We start from the raw sequence: 22,550 nt of genomic DNA on the forward strand, positions 1-22,550 counted from the left end.
CTTTCTTTGTTTCTTTCTTTCTTTCTTTCTTTCTTTCTTTTTAATAGATAGAGTACATGGACTGTGAAGTAGCAATGTGGTTCACTGTCACATTCTATATGTTCCTCAACTTTGCTCTTTCTATGGTCAGGGGTCAGGGCATGCACAAATAAATAAATCTACAATAGTTTAAATCTAGAAATTTGGCTAAACTCTGAAAACATAGCATAATAGACTTGAAAGCTTGGCATCTCATCATTGCTTTATATTATAAGGCTGACAATGCCACCTTATAAAAGATACATTCATTTATTTTCACATTCGATCAAGAGGGAGAGTTTCAGGAATGGGAATGGATTACAGATCGTTCTGTCCTGGTTATTTTTGGCTTTAAGTATATTGATCATTTTATCATTTTCTTGTTTTAAACTGCTTTAAACACAGCACAAATGTTATTCTCATCATGCCAGAAATGGGTTTGGAATTGATTTTGAGTTTCCATCAATTTTACTCTTTGCTCTCTGTGAGAAGTTTTTCACTTGCTTAAATTCAAAAGGATAGGTTTGTTCAAAAGATGTCAGAGTACAACATTTAGAGATCCTTAGCTGGACAAGAAAGCTCACATTTTCTACTTTACAAAAGAATAAAAATTGTGAATTTATTACCAGGGACTTTATTGAAATTAGTGAGGAATCATCATATGAATGCAATTTCAAGGGCTTCCTCCCTCTTTCTCTTCATGTAAGTGTTCGACAAAAGCATGTATCTTCTGAGAAGCCGGCCTGATTGGTCCAGGTTGGCACTGTTTCAGTGTTTGGCCTACGGCGGCTGCTTAGGAATAATTTTGTCTCATCCTCTCTATTTTCCTGGACCGTATCGGACTCAGACACGTGGTATGCAAAGGAAATCCAAGTCCCTTAAAAATGCTATTTCTCTGGGTACTAAAGCCAAGCCGAGTTCTACTTTGGCCAAATGATCTTATCAAGATTTAACAAGAGATATGCAGTAATATCTCCAATCTGTGAGCAGATATTCACTAAGGAAGATAATTTACTACCTACAGAATACATATATTTTCCCTCCCGGAAGCAGAGAGGGACACAATCGAACTTATCCTATTGGTGCTGAGAATAACGACAGCGACACAAATTTTATGGCAATTATTCATTTCAGTTAATTTAGAGAGAAATAAACAAGTAGTTCTTTCCATATTCAAACAGATACTGGAGATCTATTTTCAGTTATTGCTGAAAATATTTTGGCTTCCATAAAGGCACCTTCCTAACACAGCTGCTTTGCCCTCCTCTGCGTTGTCACAATTCAGAATTTGTAACATTTCAGCCAGGTTCTCTAGACTAATTGGATGAAACAATTACCTTTTCAGACTTAAGATTCCTTTGCAGAATAAAATGAGAGGAGATCTGCCCGGTTCAGATAGCCTGGAAGGTCTGTAACGAACACAGCCCCAAATCCTACAGGTTCCCTACATTTTTCTGCATTTAAAGTAATAATCACTTGTATAGTAAGTGTTAGGATTTAACTTCACACTTAGGGCTATCAACAAACATAGGGAGAAATTTAGATATGTAAACTTCATTTCCCACCCCAGTCTTACTTCTCACCTGCACTATGCTTTGTGTTTCAGAACAAATGCTTCATCTCTTTTGAAAAGTGCCAGGAAACCTCTTCTCCAATTCTCTGGGCCCTTGATTTTACGTGTGTAGTAATGACACACCTTGAAACAGAGAGCCCCACAAACTAGAGTGGGACGTTAATTTAAATACAGACTTAGGGGGAAGAGCTCCATCTACTGCATCAGTTAGATCATGGTTCGCACCCTACAGTTATCCCATTCACTACTTTCCACCTCTTAAAGGCTCTGGAGAGAATGAAAAAGTTACAGCCCCCCAAACGCTTTTGAGTTTGAGGCCATTCAGAGTATTTCTCAGATACTCTGAGCCCCCTTTCCTTTACCCTTCCCAATCTCCAAAGCTTCCCATGTGCCAGTATAAAAGGAAAATGGGATGCTTTGCTATATAAACCATCCTTGGAAAGAGGCAGAAAGCCATTGGTTACAGAAGGAAAAGCCCTAGATAGCTAAGGAAAAGCCCTAGATAGCTAAGCTAAAGCTACCGAGAGAAAATCACTCTACCTGGCCGGTGGAGCAGCCCAGGTAAAAAGCAAAGAGAAGTGTATAGCCTACTTACTCCTTCTGCTTTGCATCATTGCTGGGGAAGTCTGCAGCCACCCAGGATCAGTTCTTCTGGGCTCTCCCCAGCTGCACAGTGTTGTTGTGGCATTGGGAATTTGCTGTGGCTTCGTAAGATTATGGGGATATGCTTCAGCAAGCCAAAAGAGTCACAAACAAAATTCAGGAGAGAAAAAAAAAAAAGTACAAAAACAGCTGATCTTACTGGAGGAGCTCTTGGCATTTGCCTACATATGCCACAATTTTCTGTGGTATTTCCTGGTTCTGTGATCAGAAAAATTATATCATGTTTATTATTGTTGTTTTTTCAGGGTTGCTGGTGGTGAGGGGTGGTACAGTGAGGGCAGATATTGCAGGAGTTTTGGGGAGTAGCAAGGTAAAGATTACTTCTCCCACTTGTTTGAAGGCTTTCCAGGACATCAAAAGGTTGGAAAGTTTCTTCTTCAGAATACTGAAGATATATAGAAATCATATATAGGGGAAAATGGCCATAGTCTTTCTAGATTGGGAAAGTAAAAAACTTCTTAACATAGTAACAGATATGGAACAAAAAGCAAAGCGTATCTGAAAAAACTCAAATGTTAATGTAGCTGCATAAAATTCAAGTGTGAAAGACTTATAAAATACTCTATAAATTAAGATACTTTGTTAGACTACAAATAGATATTAATAAGCATATACATATATTAAATAATCAGAGGCAAGAGTTAACTGGATTTCTAAATTATAAAAAATAGAATATAATAAATTAATAAAAGTTTGCATTAATACTAATCGTGTTTTATGTAAAAATAAAATTAATATAGATGTAAAGTGGAATTGCGTCTCTGTGTGTGCATATGTGTAGATATATGTATGTCTGCACAAAGTATTACTGACTGACATTGAAAGGTGATATGCTGCATAGAAATCAAAACTTTGAATTATTTTAAATTGGGTATTTAAAATATCAGCATTAACCTGGCAGGTTTTTTCTTTTCTTTTTTTTTTTTTTTATACATTTAATTTTCAGGTTCTGTTTTAAAGCATGAAAAGAAAGACGAATTAGAAAAACATTGCATATCAACGTTATTTGTAAAATAATCCCTCTGCATTTATTGAAATATTTAGTCCTTAAAAAAAAAAAAAAAAACCCTCAACGGCTAGTTGCATTTTTTTTTCAAGCCTTTCCAAGACAAGTTCAGTTCTGAGTCAAGAACAACTATGAGAAATTTCACCTCAAAATGAAATTTGTTTGGCGAGTTATAAAGGCCTGAGAAACAAGATTATCTCCATCATAACTATAACAAACAGCTAATGAGTAAATATATTCTGGCAAGAATCGATCAGAACTGCAAAGCCTGGAAGGGTCATCGCAGACTTGAGAAAGGTAACCAAGTGAGGAAACATCAAACGGAATTAATGGAGATAAAGCCCTTCTGAAATATGGAAAGTGTTAACAATCACTGACAGGAAAGAATATACTTCAACAGCAGTGACAACAACAAAACAAAACAAAACAACCCAAAACAACTGGAAACACATAGCTCCAGAAGCAAAATATGACTACTTATTAAGCAAGAGGAGAACCTACTTCTTCGTCATTCCCTTTGGAAGCCTGGCTTTTTTTTTTTTTTTTTTTTTTAAAGGCTGCACAAAAGATACATGTGTTCCTTTTCTGGTATTATTACAGGCCCACCTAGATTTAGCTTTCGATTCCAGATGAGATCAGGCATGTTCAGACTAGCACATCTTTGCTCTGTAAGCACAGAGCTGCTATCATTTCACTGGCAAATCCTCGTATCCCCAAATTTATGCACAAGAGATGCCCTTAAAAATCTGCAAATTTTCTAATTCAGTCAAATACCTCATTGAGTTAAATTTTTTGCTAATTTACTTTGCTACTATTAAGCCGAAAAGTTAAGGCAAGCGACTCCTATAAGAAAGGAAAGTTGAACAGTACTTACCCTAAGTATAATGTGCAAGCTTTACTGGGGGAATCTACTTTTGCTCTATGATTTTTAGAAGGGAGTCCAGGTCTAAACTCAGCTCTCGCCCTTTTCCCTTCTGGAAAACTGAGTAGACTCACTGGAGGTAGCTCTGAGAAAGATCATACAAATCAACAGCCTTACCTGTGGCCATTCAGAAGACTGCACTTTGGTGTGTGTTTAAAACTATGAATAAAGTCAGATACAGCGCATGCTCAGCAGGCAATTTAAAAATATTTATAACATTGTTGTTTCAAAAACAAATTTCCTCAAACAAAGCAAAACTCACATTTCTTATCCATGCCAAGTTTAACGTTCTGAGACAAAGCTGTTTTAGAGTTTTCCGCTGGGGGAAAAAAAGGCTTCTAAAATTTTTTGTTGAACGAAAAAATACTTCTCCCTTCCCTTTTGGGTACTCTTAAAGGGGTGGAATAAATTTCCCTCCAAGTTTCAACAGAACTCACCTCTGGCTGAGATAAGCATTAGAAATTTAAGGTCTGTGAAAAATCATCTTAGGGAAAGTAACAAGGAACTAAGAACTATGGATTTAAAGAATGTAATGGTCATCTGAACGTTCAGAGCAGTCTAGCTTGTTACTACTATTTACTATTTTAAAAAAAAAGGATCCTGATACAAACAGGATATGTCATATTATGCATAGATAAGGTATAGCATGTGGAGGATAATGTATAGGCAACCAACCAGTTACACACCCAGAGAAGTTCTGTTTTCTTTTGCTAACTAAAATCTGAACTCTGCAAAACTGAAAAAGAAAGACATCAAAAATTTAGGAGAAACCCTGTAATAATGTCAGTTTAATTCCTCTGTTTTATACAAGAAGCATGGAAGGAAGGCAATCGCATATCAATTGGCTAAACAGCAAGTTACACAAAATAAAAATGTGATTAACTATGATTCTCAAAGTACTCCATGCAGCAGGAATGCCTGTGTTACCCTCCCTGGAAATGTCTCTCTTTCTCCTCCTTGAGGATCCCCAAGTATTCCATTTCACCATCTATCACCAAGCCCTGCACGGCCCACAGATCTCACAGATCTTATTGAAATCTCCCACTTAATTCTGAAGTCTCTGAATGACTTTCAGCCCCTGCTCTACTTTCCAGGGGTGCTCAGCTGACCTCACAAAAGCTCCACAGACACATCGTTCAGTATCTCTGATGCTTTCAAACTCAGCAGAGGGTGCCAAAAAAAAAAAAAAAAAAGCCAACGATTAAAAAAAAAAGTTTATTAAAGTGAAACTAGGAGTGCAGATTTGAAGAAGTTGCTTCTACTTTTATTTCCCTCTGAACTCAGCACAGGTGTTTCCTAACTCACACTGCCCTGCATGCTGATGAAGGGAGGGTTAAGTGAAGGTGAGGGAGCGGGCCAGGGGCCGACCAGCAGGCATTTAGGATCTCTAGCCTCCTGTGTTAATGGATGTGTTTAAAAATGGACCCCCCAAAAAGCCTAGAATGAGGTTTCTTTTTGGCAAATGATTAAACCAGTATACTGAAATAATTAAAGCTTTGTCCTTAAATAAAGCATCAGATCAACAGAACAAAAACAAAGATAAAAATTGCACACACATATGCATGCGCGCACACACTCTCTCTCACACACACAGATACACAAAACTAGCGGGTGAGGGGAGAAGGAAATTAAATAAAAGAAAACAAACAGAGTCCTAACAGGCCATTCTCCGAAAAGGAATCTAAATAAAAAGTCATATGATATCTGATAGTGCAGGACACGTCGCCAAGAACTGGAGCGGATTGCCTACAGGAAGAAAGGGCCAGTGTATTCCAGCTCAAAGAGCTTTTCTTTCCTCCTCCTCTATTTTTTTTTTTTTTCCCTTTTCTCCTCGACTGTGAATGTGTTACTCTCAGGTCAGATCCACGAAGAATCCCAGAATGACAGCTATCACCTTTCACTGTACTCTTGGCGGCACAACTAGCTGATAGGAGCTGCCTGAGTTGGGATCAAGAGAGGCTAGTACAGCTTTCAGTAACAGCCTCTTACCAGACCCCTTCTGCCCCTTCCCTAGACCCCCTTGGTCACATAAAAAAAATAGAGGAGAAAAAAAAAAGCAAAAAAGCAAAAAAGAAAAAAGAAAGAAAACCCAAAACAAAACAAAAAACAAAAATGTAAGCACAACAGCCCACAGCAACAAAAGAGTTCAGGGGAAAAAAATCAGAAACAAGCCAAAAGGGGGTGGGGTGTGGGGGGGTGGGAAGCTCTTGCCTTCAATATAAAACTTTTTAAAGATCGAGTTTCTTTTCTCTTATTTTGATGACTTTCTTTTTAAAGATCCTTTTCTCCTGAAGCACTATTAGCAGCATGAAAAATCTTTACAAAAAAAGATAGAAAAGTCTGGAGGCAATACAAGAATTTTCCCGAAGAAAACACACAACTGTAAGAAGGGAGCTACCCTAAAAAATTTTGGATTTGTCAAAAGTTCCCCTAAATCTAATGTCTTTCAGCGAGTTCAAGTGGCCACCTAGCTCTTGTTTTTTCTCTGAGGGTCATTACTGAGGCAACACATACACAGTAAGGTTTCCCGAAAAGACTCCTTGTTATCAAGTTACTTCAAACATAAGGCGCTCACACCTCCCAGCCAGAAGGGTTTACTGACTAGTAGACATCACACTCTGCCCTGATATGTGTTACACTCTTAAGAAGCAGTTACATAAATGCATTCTAAAAATATGGAAAAATGTATATATCTATATTTTCCCTACAGTTTTTCTCCCCAGGGACAGGAATAGATGATATTTTCAGTGAATGGAAAAAAAAGAAAAGAAAAGAAAGAAAAGAGTTTCTGAATCTTGAAACAACTGTTGTAGCTCATTTTCACTTAGTAAAATAGTTATCTGTACTTAGGTACTGTACATAATATATATTTAAGCATTTTTTCTGGTGCTTTTGCATTTTCCCCCTTATTCAGTTTATGTCTATTATGTACCTTAAAAAGATTTCCAAATGACAATCGAGATACAAATGCATTAGGGGGAGAACTTTCAGCAAGAAAACATTTTCTTGAGTTTACAATTCAAGAATATTAGGATAAAGATATAAATCCATTTATAAACGATAGGACTGTTTAGTACATTTTGCACAAACAGTTCACATGCTGATTTCTTTTTCCTTTTGTCGGAGCATTAATTTGAAAATGATAAGCATTCTGGAATGTTTGCTACAAACACAAATTCATGGTAAAAATATACAAGCATAGGCAAAAAATCAAGTAGAGAACACAAAGCTACATGGCAATCAGAATCGTTGAAAAATCTCTGTCTAGACTATATTTCGCTTGAAGTAGTGTATCACGGATGGGGCAAGTAATCTCTCTGGGGGTTTTTGTCATTTACGTAATTAGATGGAAACAAAAATAAAATACAAGTATCTGCTCCCTTAGTACCTTTTCTTAATAACTGACAAGTGACACAGGCGGTACCTTTTAAACAGATGGATGCAAGAACTTGTGAGGCTGGATGAACTAATGCACCCCATTGGTATTTGGGGAGCCCAAATTCCTTAATTAACTTTTTACCCAAGTGGCAAAAGTAGAAGATGTTCTCGCCACTACATTGATTATTTGGCGTACTCTAATCCTCTCCTCCACAGGATTTTGGGGACCCAGACAGGGTAAAGAGATGGTAAGAGAAGATGCATCCTGAGCAACTTTTATTGTGAGTAGAAAAAAATAGCATAGAGTGAGCATAAGAACAGTTGGATTTAGAAAGATTAAAAGAGGAGAAAAGAGCAACATATCCAACTTCATTAGTCTTTTTCCTTTTTATTTTGTACGTATATATATTGGGGTGATGGGGAGAAAAGATAACTGGATTTCTTTTGAATGTCTTTGTGTCTTTATAGAGTGAATGTTCTGTTCCTGTCTCTTTCTTTTTAGGCGAAAAACTAATAAAAATAGAAAAACATATATCAGACATTAAGCTCACTCCCCCCCCCCCCCTTCCCTTTGTAAAGAACTCTTTGTTCTCTAGTGAAAATGCTGAAAAATCCCCGGGCAGCTACTCCCTGAAACAAGTGCAAAACACTTAGAGGCTTTTGGGCTGGCTGGGAGCCAGGAACCCTCCCGCTGTCTGGTTAGAAGAGGAAAAAAAGAAGAGAGAGGGAGAGGGAGAGAGGGGAAGAGAGATGGGGGGGCAGAGGGAGAGAGAGAGAGAGAGGGAGAGAGAGAGAGGGAGAGAGGGAGAGAGAGAGAAGGGGAGAGAGAGAGAGAGAGAGAAGGGAAGAGAGAGAGAGAGAAGGGAAGAGAGAGAGAGAAATTGGAGCTTCCTTTAATAGACATAGGAAGCAACGTTTTTTTTTTCTTTTTCTTTTTTTTCAAAACTGGCGGTCAAGCGTTAAGTAACTCCCGTCCAAATCCACCTGCTAGAAATGAACTTGGGTAACCCCCCAGGGGTGCACAAAGACAGGGAAGACAGTAACACACTCCATACTCTTTCCCACCCCCCGTTGTACTGCTTCCATTCTCTCTGCTCCCATACACAAATGCCCACAGATCTCACGCCACCCCCCTTACCCCCCAACAACAAACACAGCGAAATACATGCTCCCTCAGTCTCCTGGAAAAAAAAAAAAAAAGGCTTTTCCATCTCGGTTGCGACACAGTGATAAGGGGTAGCGAACATCTCATACCTGGTGTGAATGCTAATCAGTCAGGAGTTCTCCTTTTCCCAAGACAGGGAACTGTTTCCTTCCAAATTTATTAGAACCTCCTCCACTGCCTCTTTGAAAAACCTTCTTTGTCACCCTCTCCCAAGTCCCGATACTTCTTTAAAAAAAAAATGGCTTCGGAGCTCCTTCTATTCTTGATATTGATTCTCTCTCTCTCCCCCCACCCCTCCTCCTCTCTCCTGTCTGTGTCTCTTCTGAGTGGTCTATTGATAAGTCCCTGGAGGCACTGGGTCAGCCTGCCCGTAGGAAACCAGACACAATGCACAAATCTCCGAGTGCCATTCTGCCATCAGCAAGCAGACCACGTTTAGGAGAGAGAGAGAGGAAAAAAAAAAACAGTAGAGCAAGAGACAGAGAGAGAGAGACCAACCGAAGGAGGGAGAGAGAGACCGAGAGAGGAAGAGAGAGGGGGGAGAGAGGGAGAGGGAGGGGGGGGGGGGAGAGAGAGAGAGGGGAAGAGAGAGAGAGAGAGAGAGAGACACACGGAAGGAGAGAGAGAGAGTGTGAGAAAAAGACTGATTGGAACAGGAGGGAGGGAGAGAGAGAAAGGGAGAGGGAGAGAGAGCGCGAGGGAGAGCGACAGTGCCAGTCAGGTTAATCATCCCTACTTTAATTAGCTGTTCGGCTTAGACATAAAACAATTGAATTTGAATGATCTGTCAGCAGGCTCGGCTGAACCAAAGGGGAAAAGCGAATATTACAAAAAGACTGTTGGTGTGTTCTGATAAGCAATACTGCTCGTACTGACAAATCCTCAAAGGGGGAACTATTAAAACTTACAACTAAACAAAAAGTGCAAATACAAATGGCACTAGATAGAGGTCTTTAAAAAAATGGGAGTTTTCTCCCCCAGTCCTGGGAACGGTAGATATTTATGTGCAGGTGCCAGCATCTTAGGGTCTGCGTGTGATGTGTGAAAGTTTATTAACGATGGTCTAGGAGTGCAGCAGACAGATGCTGCAGAGAACAAGACAGGTACAGTCAGATGCCGAGTCTAGATCTTGGAGGGAGATGGATGCTGGAGGAAGAGGCACCGTGGCAAGAGATCAGCACAGACAAAGTCAGTGGGCAGACAGGCAGACGGATTTTAGGCACGGCACGATCTCGTCTAAAAAGGCAAAAGTTCTGATGCAATAATAGGTGCAAAACAATCCATCCATCCTCTCTCCCGGGAGCACTCTAAGGTACAGTTAAAATGGATTAATCTTTGTGACAAACAGAGCTGGCAAGGCACACTATGGCAGACACTGAAGGCGACTCACAGACCCAGAGAATACTAGAGCCGGAGAAAGCCACGGAGATCAATCTCCCCAACGCCCTCATTTAGCAGACGAGGAAACTGAGGCCCAGAGACTCAGGCTAATAAATCACAAAGGCAGTAGCAAGGTGGACACTGGAACCCAGGGCCCCGGCGGCTCACCAGGCTGGTGCTCTGGCCATCATACCAGCTCACCTCCTGCTTTCTGCACAGACCCTGGCCCAACAGGTATGGTGATCGCCCTTGTCTCCAGAATAGCAAGATCTCTCCACCTCTACAGTTAGTGCACAGAGCTCCAGTTTTTAAAATGTCTAAATAGCTAAGTGGAAATATTTTCTTGTCCGTTTTGAATTCTAGGGACAGGGATTTAAGTCTTAATTCGGTCTCAGAGAAAAGCAGAAAAATATGGCTTTGTGGAGGCCTGGTCTCAGCCAGGGATAGCTGGGGTCGCCACATTCCAAGCTAAGCAAGGCCCATGGATCCATCTACAAAGACCCCTCCCAGAGTTTGCAGTTCTGTGTGTATCATCTGCTGTATATCACCATGAAGGAAGATGTCGTTCTTTCCTACAACTCATTTTTAAAATATAGGCACACTATGGGTGAAAGAGATTGAGGCTTACAGCCCACAACGTCCTTCTAAATCACTGATGGGATTTGCTACCTGGAAGATTAGCTGTGGGCAACTTTTCCTGTATATTTCGATTGAGTTGAGCTTCTAAAATAGAAAGGGGAAAGGGTATTATCTGCACACATATTTGATGCTATCTTTTTTTTTTTTTGGACACGTATGATCGTATTCATTATGGATCTCCCTCTTGACAACAGATAATTGAAGATACTTTTTAAAAAAAAAAATTTAAATAAAGGGGGAAGAGGTGCTTATGAAGAGAACAGTGCCATCAGATGTTACTGGAGAGATTAAGTCTCTGGTCCTAAAACATGGTGTATATAAAAGCGAAAACTCCCTCTGGGTCACACTTGGGTGACGATGTTGCTACTTAGGGTGGAAGGAGAAAACTGAAAGAAATGTCAGGCACCTGGGAGCCCACTGGATGGCAGGTGAGCTGAGAGAAGCCATAGTCAGTCATTTAGTTTATTGGCACATCAACTGCTTTAACAATGGCTACTGTGACTTCTCTAAAACACAAGGTCCACAGTCAGTCAATTTAGGGGGAGGAGGGACCACCGCTTTTGACCTTGGTGGGTCCTCCTGTAGGTCTCAAAGCACCTGAACGGCAAGAGCTCAGGGCAGAGCAGTGAGGTGCTTAGTAAATGGGTGCTGGGTGAACTGGGTGAAAAGGGAATGTGTTTTAGAGTGAGACAGACCTCTAGAACACTGCAGACGTCATGGCCACGCTCAGAGCCTCAGTTTCCCTATCTGTAAAAGGTGATTATGTTCATCCCATAAGGTTGTTTTGAGCGTGACATGAGCTCACATATATAAAGTCCATGGATGGAATTACATGGCAGTTATTATTGACGTAGGCATAAAATGAGGGTGTAGATAAATAAAACTGCGTACTCTAGATGTGCTGAGCGTATTATATTCAAAGCATGTAGGTTCAGGACAGGAATACTCCCAGCAAAGCAAGGATCTAATATACAGATTTCTATTAGAAAGGGTTGGCAGTAGAGACTATAAAGTTTAGAACTCCAAAGTTCTAGAATTTAAACTTCAAAGATCACCGGAGGACTATTTGATCTCTTTCTACACAGACTTTGGTATATTTCTCAGCTCATAATAATAACCAACATATTACCAAGTACTTGATTTGTGCCAAGCACTCTGCTAAGTACTTTACATTTGTGTCATCCTTTAGTGTCACAGCAACCCTAAGAACTAGGCACTCTGAAGCTTCATTTCATAGAAAAGGAAACTGAGGAATAGAAGGGTTAGGTCACATGCTCAAGAGCACACAGCTAGTGAGTGTGGAGCTGGGGAGGAAAACCCAGGCAATCCGACTCTGAAGCCTGTTTCCTAGCCATGATGCCGGGCTGGCACACCTACCGTATTATTCAGTAAATATGTGTTGAATAAATGAGCAAATGCATAAAACACCAGTGTTTTGATTTCATTAAAAAAATAAGTGGAAATCTGTGCACGATCACTTGAGAGAATCTTGTGCTCGAACGATGCACTCTGTACCTGTGTCTCTTCAGCAGCTCACTTCAGGTGGCCCTTCCTCAGAAGCCAGGGTGAGCCATGTCCCCGTGTGGTGTTGAAAATGGATGAGGCGAAGATTGCTAGCTATGACCACCCAGGGCATTTAAATATCTGACGGCATTTTCAGCACTTTGAGGGTAGTGTTAGCACACGGGTTATTAATTGGCTTAATTCCAGTTCGGATAATTACATCGTGTCTCTTTAATTTTTCCCCGACTATGCCATTCTTCATTTCCTGTCACAAATGTGCTCTTTAAAAAAGCATGTGAACACACAAAAACATATAGTTATATTTAAGGTTTGCATAATAATACAGGGTGTTCTTTTTTTTCTAAATGATTACTGTATAGTGGCCATGTAATAAATGAATGAGTGGGCAAAAGAATTTATTTCAAATACTAGCTTCAACTAGTTATCTTTATTTTGCAATGACTTTAACAGATTTTTTAAACCATATCCTTGGTGACAGGATCCCAATCATATATTTTTTTTTTCCTCACGGGCAGATATATCAAGAGCTGATGACCTGCTCACGATAAGCTGATTTCCATATATATATATATATATATATGGAACTATATATATATAGTTTCTAGCATAAAAAATAGCAATGAAAACTGATTTTTTAAAGTGGAAAGTAACACCAGGTTCTGAATGGTATAGTATACTGAACTCATGGTTTCAGAATAGTCATTAACACAGTTATTAGACCCCGACTTATTTGGCAGGTTTTTTTCTCTGCCAAACATATTACTAGAATAATCTTCAAATTGTAGAAGGAAAGGACAAAGAATCCCAACTTAATATGCTTAGGAAAGTTTGACAGTCATAAACACACATAACCCTTCTTCTTTTCCCAAAGAATTCTTGGCCTTTGAAATACTGACTGTGTCTACACGATACCAAAGAAAATCTCCTGGAGGCATGTATTTGAGTCATGTGCACAAATAGTTGAATGTACCAAAGGTGGAGCGTGGTTTATTAGTCCTTTTCAGCATATATTTGTATGAACAAGTCACCAAATATAGGGAATGTAGAAAGTTAAGAGAATAAAGGGTTAATTTATTTACTATGCATGAGAGTTTCTAGACCTTTGCTTCTTCGGCTTTTAGTTCAAAATTCCATGCATACTCTGCACATAATAATAAATGCCATAATTCAGTGTATGCCATAATTTGATTTACTTTCAAGCACCTTTTCTGGTTCAGCTCTCAAAGCTTTCCTTCCTATAAACTTCCTCCAAATTATTCTACGTGGCCCTCTGTAAATCATCATTTAAAATAGGTGTTTGTGGGATGACTCTAACATGGTAGAGAGATTTGTATCAAACTAGTCCTATTTCCTTTTGAGAATCAGTGGTCAAGTTCCATGCCCTTATCTGAGAAGATGAAAATTAACAACAACAACAACAACAACAAAAAAACAACAATGAATAAGACCCCAGCCCTTTCCCACTTCTTTGTCCCCTTGTAGAAATAACAACAGCCCCTCAGTGACTGTCCTCTAGTGTGTCACTCCCGCCTTGACACTAAGATCTCTGGGACAATGTCTTTATACTCTGCTTGGCATTTTTAACATATTGTCCAGTATCACACCTGCCCATGGTGGTAAATGGTATCTCAGGAAAGCTGGCAGCCACGACTGTTCTCTCTTAGTTCTTCATATGCAATTACAATCTATTCTTTCTGTGTTTCAATAGTCCAATAAGTACAAGACTAGTGATTTGATGATGCTTAGACTAAAGTTGTACTACTGGATAGGATGTTTAAGAATTAACTAGCAAAAAGCACTTGTATTGGTGATTTTCCTAGCGTCACTGTGACTTTTACAGCAGGAAGTCCTCGGTAGCACATTCTAAATTCAAAATTTAAGTGAATTCAAAAGAAAAGTGAACAAGATTTATTCTGAATATTAGAAATGGTAAGCAAGCTCTTGCTTTTAAATTTAAATATCATCTAGAAACAGGCGAATAGATTTAAGGCAGCATAGAATCTCAGACATAGGAAGTATTTAGGAGACTCTCTGGTTCTGTCAGTTTAGAGAAGAGTTGAAAGATTCTACAGAGACATTTTGTCAGATGAGCTTAAGGTTACACAACTTGGTAGAAGCAAAACTAGTACTGGAACACAGTTCTTCTGTTTCCTGGTCCCATGCCCTTTTCTTTATTAAAAAACCTCTCAAATACTCGTGCCAAGAAAAAAGTACCATATTCTCCATGTAGTTCAAGAAACACATCACAAAGGGGCTATCGTAGGCTGAATAATGACCCCACACAAAATATCCTTGTTCTAACCCCAAGAAACTATGGATGTTACCTTATATGGAAGTGGGCTCTTGCAGATGTGGTTAAATTAAGGATACTTGGATGAGAAGATTAACCTATATTAACCTAGGTAGGCTCTAGATGTAATCACAGGGGTTCATATAAGAGAGGGCCAGGAGGAGGAGAGCTAGTTGTAGGAGATATGATGACGGTAAGAAGTTGGAGTCACTTGTGGAAGGGGTCAGAAGCCAAGGAGTTCAGATGGCCTCCAGAAGCGAGAAAAGGCAAGCTTCTTTTTATTATACATATAATAAAAAATATATATTTATATATTTACATATATACTTATATGTAAATATATTTATATTTTACATATATATATATATATATATATATATATATATATATTTAGCAGATGTATTACCTTGTTGACTCAAACCGAGCCTATGATATAAGGACTTCTCACCAGTCTTCAGAAAAATATTGACGAGGATAGGTCAAGAATGGGTCTCTCTCTCTTGCTATTAAGAACATCCTTCTAGGTTGACATGGAGAAATTGATCTAAAGATTACTGATTAATGGATCAGTTGTCTACAGATTTATCTAAATACATTTGCCTATGTCCAGTCTTAGAGCAGCTCTTCATTGCTAGGTTGACAATCATACCTCCAAGTTAATCTACAACAGCAGGTTCTAGTTAGAAGCAAACTGAAGGGATTTGCTGTCCAATTTTTCAGTGCCAGAAGATTTAAACTCATTCTAAACAGTGAGGTGCCTTCTTACCAGCCTCTCTCCCCCAATTTTTTCTGTTCTTCCCCAGTAGAAGTCAGAAATAGAGAAAAGAATGAGACATGAGGCAGCGCCATGCAAATAGACTTCCTTCTTATAAGACTATCTTGTCTTAATGTATCATTGCCATTCAGTTACTGCATACAATCTATAGAACAGCGCTCCTAAAACAGTGCTCCTTGGCAACATCAGCATTGCCCAGAAAATTGTTGGAAAATTCTTGGGCTCTACTCCAGACCTAGTGAATCAGACACACAGAAGTGGGTATGTCAGTGCCTATGCTTTAAAGATCCCCTCAGGTAATTTTGAAACCTGGCTGAGAACCATTGTCGTAGGATGAATCTATGAGCCTTGGCAAGCCTAGTGAAAAATGCGCACTATGAATGAGGTCACCTGCTCCTCTGGACCTAACTGTGGCTCTGTCACCAGTGATGTGACCACAGATCATGTTCTTAGTCTGTTTATCTCATCTACAAAATGGAAATGATGGTGTTGATGACAATAATAATAATAATAATGGGCCTCCTGCCTATGTATAAGGCTAATGTAAGACTTAATAAGATCATGAATATGAAAATATGTTATAACTGCAGGACTATCATTATCGAAGAACCATTAATTTGGATTGTGAATTCCTGAGACCAAGGTGTTGGGGATATCGCCTTGCTTTTTTGCATTAGCTGGGGCTCTGAAGTAATAATAGTAAAAATTCGACAAACTCAAGATGCCAGGTCTAATTCTGCAAGCTAAAATGAAGGCTGGAAGTCTGAAGACTTGTAAAGGATGCGATATTGAGCAGAGGAGCCACTGACGTTATTACTTTCTGGAACTAAGTGCTGAATTTCTTGATTTGAAACTCTACCTTTCTATTCATCAGGTAGCAAAATTTAGTGACAGCTCTGAATTCTATATTGCCAATGAAGGCTCGCAGCTTCTAGGATTCAGAACCACACTTCTTTATCAATTCCCAGGGACATTCAGTTTTAGTAGAGTGGCCCATGATCTCCATCATTTCCATACCATATTTTTAAATAAGTAAGACAGTCCAGGAAGCCAGCCTAAAGACAACTGATTTTATTCACAAGATTTTCAACAGAAAAGCCATAAATCTTGACAGGTGGGAAGGACTATTTAGATCAGAATTGCAACTTTTTTTTTTTTTTTTTTTTAGAATTGCAACTTTTTAAAAATATCAAATCCCAAGTTTTAGGGGGCTGGGAAAAACTCCGACACAACCAGATTAGACATAACCATGATTTTGTGGCAAATCATCAGGATTTTATCCAATCAGTAAGTATGAAAACTTTCAGAATTTACCCAGGACTCTGTATCAGTGGGGGGAGAAAACACTATAAAAGGCAGCTAACCATCCCTTTTCCTTCTCGCATGAAATCATAGCAGGTATGCCTTTTGGCCTGAGGGCTCTTCCATCCTCTAAAGATTTAAGTCTACAGGTTGCACTTTGGCAACTCTTGTGTACCTTGCAGGACAGTTGCGGGGGGGGGGCAAAGACTCTGTCGGGGTTGCTTTCTCCTCTGAGCCAGTTACAATGTGAGCATCAGAAGCAGCTTTTAAGAGCTCTGTGTCTTTAAGGAAGTCATCTGTCCTTTTAAACTTCACGGATTTTCCGTTTGTACAATGTGGATAGTATGTGCCCTGCCAATCTCACAGGTTGTTGAGATCACACACTGAGGATCAAAAGGCATGATGTATCCAGAATGCTTTGTAAGCTAAGAAACCCGTTTGCTTCGCGTTATTGATGTTATTATTATTTACACTTCAGCAGAAGAGTAAAGGTAGATACAGAATTGTTGGGCATGGTAGTTTGCATACTTTTAGACACTTACATTGTGCCTACCTCCACGGTTTTCCCCTGAACTTACATGAATCTCTTTGTCAGATTATGACTAAAGTGGTAACTAAAGATGTTACTTCCTTTAAGTCCCTGTATGATCTCTGGGTTGATTATGATCACTTATACATTAAATAGACGCTGCTGCAGAATTTATTATGGCTGTGTTCAGGCCAACTCTACTTTGAACGTATTCCCTGAGTAAGAACAAATTCAGTATTATAAAATTGAAGAAAGCGTGGCATCCAAAGCTGGTATGGAGTAGTGAAAATATCTTCAAAGGCCATTCCTTGGTTGCTTTACCATCAAATATCTACTTAGAAATATCTCTTGGTTCAACGAGCATTCCTGAAGGAAAATTTGTGGTAAAGCTACCAGGCGCTCAACATTTAAAAGGACAGGAGCATGTATTCTGCTACAACACAAATTTGAATTTCCGAATTGTCCAAACATTGTTTAAACAAATCTGTGACTCAAGTTTAGATGAAGATCTCATGGACTGTTGCTATTTTCATGCCTATACAGATAGATGCTACCCAATCAGCGAGTCTTTCCAACAGAAATGAACAGAAATGAACTCTGCGGTATATTTGAACATAAATTATTAATATAATTGTGCAAAAAACATATCTGAATGCCCTGAACTGTTATTTAAGTCTTTAGTTGTTGTGTGCAATTCCACTTTTTCTGTCATGTATCCTTAACTAGACTATAGGCTGCCTGAGGATAAATGCTGGCCTCTACTTCTCTGAATTTCCCATTGCCTCCAATACAGTGGTTTATCCATAGCATTTGCTTCCAACATATCTGCTGTTTAATTGGGTTAACTTCTTATCGGCTTTTCTTGGGGGCAATTAAGACACATAAAATGCCCATAGATAAACGCATCATTATTACTGAGATAGAAGTTGTGATTCTTATATATTTTTTAAATTATGCATGGGGCCACTTATTTTTCCCATGTGACACTTGACCTGACTAATTATGAAAACGAATAGAAAAACATGATTCTCTTTTAAATAGCTCACTTTTCATGCAACGGTTTAGGAATTCAGCTAATATGTCAAGGAGAGTTGTTCGGTACAATGATGGTGATGGTGAAGCTTTGAGTATTACAGCTTTGATGGAAAATATTTTAAATTAAAGCAAGCTACCCATAAACTTACACAAACATAAATATGCACTCTCCCACAAACACACATTTGCACATCCTTAAACTTAAATTAATGCAAAGAAAAGATAGATTCTTTTGTTCCAGTGGAATACAAATGATGAAGGCTAATAAAGGAATAAATAAAGCACCGGGTAACCAAATCAATGTCTGCTCAATTCTGGTCAAGGAGGTGAAGTGAGGTTTCCCTTTGAGTCAGAGAATGTAGTGGATAAAAAGGACGTGAATAGCTGGGGGGATTTCCTGAGGCCATTGCAGACCAGCTCACACACTGTTAAGAGGCTCATTTTCATGAGACTTTTGGTTGCATTTGTAACACTTGCTCTAGGTCCCCTAGAGCATTAAATGCCACATCACAGCACTACAGGAACAGGACTAAATGTGAGAAGGTTCTTTTGCTTTCAGATCCAAATATCCAGGATTTTGTAGATATTTTCATGGCCGCTTTTTTCTCCTTTGTTTTTCCCTCTCCCCACCTCCCCCAACGCTCACACACTCCTTTCAAGCAGGACTGTGTGGAAAGGACTTTTTGTTTTTCAGTGAAAATCTAAATTCTTGTACTTTTAAAAAATGACCAACTGTAAAACCTGTGGATTAGTACAGCTAATTATTTCCATAGGTAGAACATATTTCATTAAAAAAAAAAACAACAACCCAGTCAGGCTGCTAAATTTGTTCTAGATTAAGGATTTAGCCACAGTTTGGTAAGTATTTGTTCTCTATTAGGCTTGGTGCATATTAATTGGTACATATTTTAACATTTCACTACTGCATTAAATTATTAATAATTTCAAATTATTAGCTGGTACTGCCACCATTTTCCCGAAGCAATGCTACCTCTTTCTTCTATGCTTGGTCCAAAATACAAAGTCTGGAATCTGATTTGTCAAGAAAACAAATGTGAAGTTCAGCAAAAGGAGAGGAATCACCAAAAGAATGAGACTGAATCTCAAAATGATTAGGAGAACAAAAGCTCGCTTAATCCTCAAAGTAAATGTAAAAGGTAGGCAGTCAGAGATTTTATAGATGAAAAATCCGTGGCTCAGAGAGGTTAAGTAACTTCCTCAATGTGCATAGTTCAGAGGTGGCTGACTTGTGTATCAAATCTTCATCTGTCTGACCAAGCTTGTTCTCTTTTCTTTTAAATGTTCCATCCCCAGACACTTAAGGTCTCTGGCTATCCAGGAGTTTCTTTGGCATCTGCCATTGGGTACATGGGTGAAATAAAATTAAACAGTGATGATAGTTGTTAAATATATATATTATATGCAATACATATATATATTATACATATGTATTATCCGTTAAGTATATATATTTACTATACATATGATCATATATGCTATGTATATACCACATATATGAATACTTAACAGCCAGCACTTGTCAGCACTTACAGTGTGCCAGATATTATTCTAAGTACTTTGTTATTTAGTATTTAGTAATATTAGATCTTGTAACATCTCTATAAGGTAGAAATTACTATTATCATCCAGTTTTATAGATGAGAAAACTAAGGCATCCAACTAGTAAGTGGCACAGCCCAGGGCACTTTCCATGACCCTATCTCTCTCACAGACCTCTACTTATTTGTTATCTCCTTGCGAATATACCTCACGTCTGGTCTATTCTTTTAAGACTTTGTTTCCTCTTAGGTGATAATGAGTTAATCTTAGAAGGTGGGGGAACTCAAGTAGTAACTAGTCAATAGTTTATTACTAGGGAACAAAAAGACACAAACTGGGTGGAAAAATCCCCATTTGTAGAAGAGGAAGTCCCAAAAGCAACATATTATGGCTCGGAAAGTAGGGGAGACACTGGGTGGGTAGACTTTCTGGGTCTTTCAAATTGTAACACACGTATAGTCATTAATACATAAACCCAATTTAATTTATTGCATAAAACCAATTTAATATTTAATGAGGGCCTGCTATGAGCAAAAGACTCTGCTAGGAGCTAAACTCTAGAAAACAGCTACGAAGATAAATAAGAAGCCATAAACCTAATATTTAGAATCTGGAAGAAAATAAACACCACATAACTAAAATACAACACAAAAGAAGGCAAATACCATAAAAGGTTGCCAACAGAAATCTGTAGGTTTAGTGGCTTGAGGAATATCATTTGATGATGGACACTGAAGAAAGTTATTGAAGAAAGCAGGGTTTGAGGTGGACCTTGGACTATGGGGGAAAGTTCCAACAGTTTGAATTTGGAAAGAGAGGTTCTAGGCAAGGGGCACAGAATAAAAGCATGGGGACAGGAAAGCATAGGGGGTATTCGGGGTTGATTTCATTACTTCTAGAATACTTAAAGATAGCAGCAGGAGTTTGAAATGTTGTGGGTGGCACATCCAGTGGAAGTGTCTAGTGGCAGCTGGAAACCCATCTTCATAGTACTAGAACTGACACATTAGAACTAGATACTCAAATCTTCAGGGAGGTGATATGAATGTTGGGTTCCAGCTGTATGGGGTCCATGAAACTGCCCACAGACTTCAGGAAACATTGAGGGAAGAAAGAAGGGCAAACTTACATCTTGTGGGCACATGAAGGGGACAATGGATGAAGGAGCAATAAGGATCGTTCATGGGAACAGAAGAATTATGAAAACAAGATGCAGTGGAGCCTAAGGGTAAAGAATGCTCTAGAGAAGTGAAGATAGATGGACGGAACAGCCAATCAGAAACAATAAAGCTAGCACTGCCAGGAGGAAGAGAGACATTTACAAGCTGGAGTCTTCACCACTGTACCCTTCCTTGAAAGAACCACCTCTTCTTATTCCTTTATATTTTTTTCGTCATACTCATACATGTACTCAGCCACACATATAAACAAACATTTTCCTTTTCTGGAAAAAAAAAAGCTATGGCATTACTAATTCAAACTATATCTGGAAGTTTTATGAGTAAAGTCTGAATATTGTTTTGCTCAAGTTTTATTTAAAAGATGACTTAGTTTTTGACATGTGGGTCAATTGTTCCTTGGTGGGAGTACAAATTTATTCATATTTTATTCAACAAATACTTTTAGGGACTTTCTTATTTGCCAAGTATTGTGCTAAGTGCTGACATCAGAAGAACTTCCATAAATGCATAGATGACTTTTACCTGTGAGCTTTGCTTCCTATGGGTGGCTAACTGGGACACAACTGATGCCTTTGTGATTATTAGTTTCAGTTCTGGCGCCCTAAGAGTTTTTATGCTCATTTTTTAAAGTGCATATTTCTGTGTAATTTTTCTGTTCCACGATGTTTTAAAAATTTTTTTGAATAATTTTTGGTATTGGCAAAAGGTGCTATAGAAGAACAAACCCACTCCAGGCCAACACAGGAACTGATGCTCTTGCTTTGCCATGATGATAGTCTAGTATGTGGCCAAGCAGGAATATTCTTCAAGTATTTAAAACAACTATGGAAATCTTATTCTTGATTGTATTCTCTAAGGTATAAAAGCAAAAAAAAAAAAAAATCAGCTTTAAAAGAAAATTGAAAAATAGCTCAGTATATGTTTGTGCCAACTCTTGGGTTAAAATGGAATATAGGGGAATAAAAAAGGAATATAGGGGCAGCCCAGGTGGCTCAGGGGTTTAGCACCACCTTCAGCCCAGGGTGTGAGCCTGGAGACCCAGGATCGAGTCCCACGTTAGGCTACCTGCATGGAGCCTGCTTCTCCCTCTGCCTGTGTGTCTCTGCTTCTCTCTCTCTGTGTGTCTCTCATGAATAAATAAATAAAAATCTTAAAAAAAATGGAATATAAAAGCTTTGGGGAAGGGAATTGATAAAAGCTACTGTTGGGGCTTATTTATTAGCTTATTTGCTTATATTTTTGCATATGTATATATTTTTCTAATTCACTCTGAGATAGCACTGTAACCTTTTTCTTGTAAGCAAAATTTTTTTCCTATAAAATAGGAATCTTGCTGTATACATTGTTTTGTAACCTGCATTCTTTTAAGACATATATTTTTAAATCCAGCATAGTATTCCATTCTACAGGTATATCAACATATATTTAAGCAATTCCCTAATTTTGGACAGGTTGGTTACATTCCAATTTTTATCATTTTCAATAATGCTTTGTTGAGTACCATTGTGCATAGCCTTTGCAATGCTATTATTTACTGGAAAGAAATTTTTGAAGGTTTAAATCTTCATACTACAAGCAAAGAAAGGGAAGAACTTGCTTAATACATCTTC

The 22,550-nt window shown here is 38.6% G+C and overlaps 1 protein-coding gene across 50 annotated transcripts in view; it reads right to left on the reverse strand.

Moving 5' to 3' along the window:
- ZBTB20 (zinc finger and BTB domain containing 20) overlaps nucleotides 1–22,550 on the reverse strand; it is a 753,858-nt gene that overhangs the window by 109,060 nt on the left and 622,248 nt on the right. Inside the window, exon 1 of one of the 50 annotated variants that reach the window (XM_025990094.2) lies at nucleotides 8,815–9,402. The exons of 48 other annotated variants lie outside the window; for them this stretch is intronic. The gene's annotated coding sequence lies outside the window, so the exon portion shown is untranslated. Of the gene's footprint in view, nucleotides 1–8,814; nucleotides 9,403–22,550 lie in introns of those variants that run through there. One more of the 50 variants, XM_025990095.2, reaches the window with a different exon arrangement.

This window comes from Vulpes vulpes, chromosome 1, assembly GCF_048418805.1.
Source record: "Vulpes vulpes isolate BD-2025 chromosome 1, VulVul3, whole genome shotgun sequence".
Classification (NCBI taxonomy): Eukaryota; Metazoa; Chordata; class Mammalia; order Carnivora; family Canidae; genus Vulpes; species Vulpes vulpes.